At 50.3% G+C, this 5536-nt stretch overlaps 1 non-coding gene across 1 annotated transcript; it reads right to left on the bottom strand.

Moving 5' to 3' along the window:
* Positions 1-5070: 5070 nt before the first annotated feature.
* On the bottom strand, positions 5071-5189 carry LOC119304460. The gene has a single exon (XR_005148284.1). It is a non-coding gene; the product is annotated as a U5 spliceosomal RNA (small nuclear RNA).
* Positions 5190-5536: the final 347 nt, after the last annotated feature.

The raw sequence follows: 5536 nt of genomic DNA, 5'->3' as shown, positions 1-5536 counted from the left end.
GTCAAAAACGCTCTTATATTATGACGGAGGGAGTATAAGTTATTTTAAAGATTTCAATATAGACTACGTACTGAGCAAAATGGGCTGTTTGGTTTGTGACTAACTATGCCAAAGGTTGCCACACCTAAGGTTAGGCAAGTTTGGCTAACTTAGGTGAGTGTTTGGTTCAAGCCATACCTTAGATAAACCACAATTGAGCCCCACATGGCATACACACAAAAAGTGTGGCAAGATTCTCTTAGGCTTGCCAACTTATGGCTCTCATTTTAATGAATTAAGTTTAGGCAAGGTTGGCAAAAATGTGTGGCAAAGTGTGGCAATGCTAGGCCTAGAACCAAACAGCCCCTGAGAGCCACAAGTTGGCAAGCCTAAGGGAATCTGCCACACTTTGTGAGTGTATGTCATGCGGGGCCCTAGTGTGGCAAAAAGTATATTGCCTAAGGTAAGGCTTGAACCAAACACCATCCTAAATTGGTCAAAGTTGCCTAACCTTAGGTGTGACAAGATGTGGCAACCATAGTCACAAACCAAACAGCCCCTAAATCTACACTCTAAAATACGTCTATATTCATCGGTATGTAGTCCATATCAAAATGTCTAAAAAGACTTATATTTAGAAACGTAGGAAGTATTGTTCACGCATGAATGCATTGCAATTAATGCGCTGGTAAACATTTTTTTTGAGAAAAACAGGCATATTAATTGAGAATTTGTGCAAATCACAAAAGAAAAAATCACCACTCACCACCTATATATCTTGGTTGATAAGATATTTAAATTAATCCCTATAAACCAAAAGGATGGAGTACTTACTCCATCCGTTGGAGAGTGTACATCTAGTTTCAAATTTTGTCCACAAAAGAGTGTATTTCTATCTTTCCAATGCACTTTAAAATGAGAAAAAACACTTCTCTCTTATCACACGATAATCAAGACCAATAACAATCTACACATGGTCTTTTTAATGTCTACATGCACTTAGCTCATTGGTGGTTGGGTAATTAAAGAGAAGAAAGATGGTGGCTTGCACCTTTCCAATGCATTTTTACTCAACTCCATAATTTGTCTAAAAAAATTAGATGTACATTCTTCACCGGACGGAGAGAGTAGTTCGCTGGGAACATAAAAAAATCAGATGTTTCCAAGATAGCGTTTCGGAAAAAGGAAAGAAAAGAGAAACAGAAGTCGAGAACAGCCTGCAGTAGTGGCAGAGTCGGCCACTTGGGTTTCTTTGCACCGTTTGCACGGATGGGCAGCCGGGGTCCACCCGTGCGTGTCCCGTGCCATGCCCACACGCACCTCGTGCCCTAGCACGTTCCTCGATCCTTCACCATAAACAAAGGGAACGTTGCTGTGGCATGTAGCGGCACCCCATTGGTGCGCGGGCGCGGGTCCACGGCAATGCCGATGGACCTGCCGGTCCATGAGAATATGAGATCAAAGCACACCATAGACCATACTAGCACTCCGGAGCCTTGATTGGATGCATACACCAAGCCTTGATTGCAACTGCTCGTACTACTCATTCATCGAGGCGTTGGGAGGTGGTGGCCTCCGTGTTGACATTTTCACCCTGGGTGCGGACACAAAGGTATCGAAGTTTGTAGCAAAGTGTAGTGTAGACGTCGGCAAGGGAATTTTCCTGGCACGTAAAAAAGCGAGAATCGATCGGCACCACTGGCATCGCGTTCGAAGAAAGAGATCCCCCGCCTTTCCTTTCCCTCCTTTCGTCCGGTGGCTTTCCCGCTCCCCGCCATTCCTATCCGAAAGGCCGGTGGACGGACTACCCGGATCTTTCGGCCGAGCATCTCGCTTGATCCAGAAAAAAGAGGGTTTTGTTACGGCGAACGCGGCAACGGCGACGGACGGGAGCATGGGGAGGGAAAGAATCCGCCGGCACGGCGCACATGCCAAGGCAAGGCAGGGGAGCACTGGCTGGGGCCTGGGCCGGCGGCCGGCCAGCCGCCGTCCTATCCTGCTCGTCCTCGGTGGTTGCAAAGGCGGCCACACCAACCGAGAGCCAGCACTACATTCCAAGGCCCAGCGATCGGTCGCCTTTGTCCGGACTCCGGAGAGCGGGCACGGCACGGCTCGGTTGCTCGTCGGCCTCTCCCCCACGCCATGTACGCTGCTGCTGCTGCTGCTCCAGTGCTGCCGTTCGTTGCTGGCATTGGCCGGCCAGCCGGGCTGGCTGATGGCGCACCCTCACCGGCCTCGCTGGCGACGCACGCCATCCCGATCATGGTGACCTAACCCTGTCCCTCGCCGCACAGTGCCGCGATTGCCGCGCCCTGTTACGTTACTTACGCCCATCTGTGACCCATCCGGTCCGTCCGTGCATGGCTCCATGCGCCATTTGCCTTCGCTGGTCTTGTGAATTCACTCACCCGGTCGCTGTCGCCTCCGGAAATCAACCCGTCTCGATCGGGATCGCCGCGCGCGAGCCAGGCACTGCACGAGAGCCGCAAAACGTGCACCGGCTGCCACTTCCTGCCCGCCCGGCCGGTGTGTCGGTGGTCGTCGTTGTACTCGCTCCTGCCGCTAATACTGCGTACAGTAGAGTGTAGTACCTTTTGACTGAGTAAAGAATCCAGTTTGTTAGCGTGAGATGCTGTGTGTGCACTGACACATGGTGGATGGAGACTTGTGCGCCGCCTGCCGAAAGTCCTCCGTACGAGCGTCCATTCGAATGACATTGGAAGCAAAGCAAGCAGTATGGTGTACTCGACATGGGTACCTACACGCAAGCTTGCTTGCTGATCCCGTAAAAGTCGTTTGTCTTGATTCTAGCAATTTGTTGTATATATAGTTCAAAAAAGGAGACAATTTGTTGTATATATAGTTCAAAAAAGGAGACAATTTGTTGCACGTAGTGGGGTAGTTGGAGACTTGTTTAGGGCTGTTTGATCCCGCGACTCCCTTGTAATAGGGTGCGTGTGAATGAAGAACTAAAAGAGGCGAGTTGCGTAGCCAACTGCAATAGGTAACTCAAAATGCGCATGCACATAATTGCACCCACACACGACGAAGGACAGAAATAAGAACTACTCCCTCCGTTCTAAATTATTTGTCGCAGAAACGGATGTATCTAGAACTAAAAAATGTCTAGATACATCCATTTCTACGACAAGTAATTCCAAGTTCTATATACATCCATTTCTACAACAAGTAATTCCGAACGGAGGGAGTATCTCAAATAAAATAGTAAGGTGTGTGCGGGCTAGCGGTGCCATATATTGACTAGGCTATCATGCATGGGGTCGTTAGAGCGTGACAAAAGTACAAACCAGCTTCCACCGTTCAACGGGCGGCTGATGAAATTTCGGGCTTGGAAAGTGCTGGCCCTACTGCAGTGCTGCTATGCAGGAGTAGCTGAAAAAATGGTCATAGGTCCGGGCCAACGATTAACCCTATACTGACGCAGGAAAGCGAAGCAGGTGCGTACGAGGCCACCGCCTTCCACTCAAGGAAAGCACGGCGCTCAAAAGGGATTCGATTCGACTTGGAGTAGTGAATTAACAGTAGGTGCTAGAGCTGATCCTAATCCTAGTCACGGGCTGGTTGCCATTCGGGTTCATCAGCTGCTGCCGGTGCATGGAATTGAATGGGACATGATGACAGTGGAGAATTTTCTGATTCTTAAAGTGGCGGTGGTTGCAGGACGCAGTTGTAAGTAGCCGTCCGTCTCCTTCTGGGATTTGGAGTAGGTGCAGCTAGCCCGCCCGATCGGTTAACAACTACGGCGTCCAATCCTGCACCGGTAGGCCGACGTGAGCACGGCGCACGCGCGCGCTGCCGCTGCCCACGGAGAAAGTCGATAGATAAACAAACAGTAGAGGTATAGTCGCGTACATCATCCAATCTAAGAGGCCAAAGGATTTGGGTCGTTGCACCGAAGAAATTTCCTGGCTCCATGGCTTACTTCTCTCTGTGTGCGTGCGCGCGCAGGCGATCGACAATGCAGCGATCAAGTGATCCGGCTGGTCTGGTAGCCGCCTTGCGTGGCGCGCGGTTGCGAGCGTTTCCCGGCCGACGTGCGTGACGATGGCGAGCCTGGCTGTAAAGCGCTTCTGTTTTTCTTGTGCCGTCGTTGTTCCGCTCTTTCGTGTGCATGCACGGGCGTGTCAGAGAATGCGGCCGGATGCGCTTGGATCATCGGCCGGCGATCGCTTTCGTGCCGCGTCGGCCTCCCGCGAAATATGTATTCCGGGGGCCGAGGATCGGTGACGGGCTGACCACGTGTGCCGTGGTTTGAGCTTTCGTGTTGACGGTCAGGACGTGCTGATTTTGTTGCTGTTATAAATAGGCCTTGCGTGTGCCAAGTGAAAGTTGTCTTGCAAAGTTTTATATTTGTGTCGCGCGCGCTCACATTATCAGACCTTGAGCTTTGGATATCTAGATTGAAAAAGCTCAGGTCGCGCGCCCTCACATTATCAACCAGTACGGCTTCAAATGGGCGCAGCTCGAAACTTCAAGTGGTCGTTGGTGTCGTGGCGGCGCGACAAGTCTAGACCGGCGGCGCTGCTTCCAACGAGACCACAAGTCGGGGACGATGATGCTGCCATGAAGCAAGCGCTGCACTGAAGCGGCCATTGTTGCCGGCAGCGCAACAAGTCAAGGACGACGACGCTGCAGTGAAGCGCTCGCTGCTTTCGGCGGCCCGCCAAGTGAGGATGGCGACGTTGCTGCCGGCGATGACTGACGCTACGGTGGCACTGCTGCGAAGAGGGCCACCTTCGTGCTCATGCATCCAAGAATTGTAAACATGGGGAACGAAGCAGCAGCATCCACTGAGCTGATTTGATAGCCACGTTGCATCTACTAGATCGCAATGATCGGATGGCGCATGAGGAGAGACAATGTCTCCTCTCGGCCGACAAGATTAGACAATAAAGACCACTCTCATCTCGATCGACAAGATTATATCATTTCACAACATAAGGAAATGGGTGTATGCCTATGAATCAAACAACAGTTCAACTTGAAGAGGCCCTAAACATCAACTAAAGGAGTAGAAATTTTAGGAAATGATATTGATCATTATCATGAAGATTTACTTTGTATTGTTGGGACCCACTCAAAGAGTAGGCACCCTTAAAAAATTAGTGTATGCTGCTTAATGTCACGTGCACACGGTATTCTTTAGTAAAAGGCGAAAGAATAGTTCGCTTTGTGCTCATGACGCAGCTGCGTGATTTGCTCGGCTGGACGCAGCTCCATTATATAGCCAGTTAGCGCGGTAGTCCCTTCCTTGCCCCGGCTATGTGGTACTATTATCACGGGACAGCGCTTCCTTGTTCGGCTGCTCGGGCTAGCATTGATGTATTGGGCCACTTTCTTTCCTGGGCCTCTTTCATTCTTTCCAGCTTGTGTCTGCCTGTGCTTTTTTTTTTTGCGGGATGTGTCTGCCTCTCTGCTGGAGGGTGTTAATTTCGCCGACAGCTAATAACTGCGGATGTGTGTACACTGCCGAGTAAAACATTCAGTTCGTTCTCCAGGGAAAAAAATCAGTTCGTCGTAGTATTATTAGTTTGAG

Source organism: Triticum dicoccoides, chromosome 5A, assembly GCF_002162155.2.
Source record: "Triticum dicoccoides isolate Atlit2015 ecotype Zavitan chromosome 5A, WEW_v2.0, whole genome shotgun sequence".
Taxonomy (NCBI): Eukaryota; Viridiplantae; Streptophyta; class Magnoliopsida; order Poales; family Poaceae; genus Triticum; species Triticum dicoccoides.
This window is presented reverse-complemented; position numbering and strand designations above follow the sequence as displayed.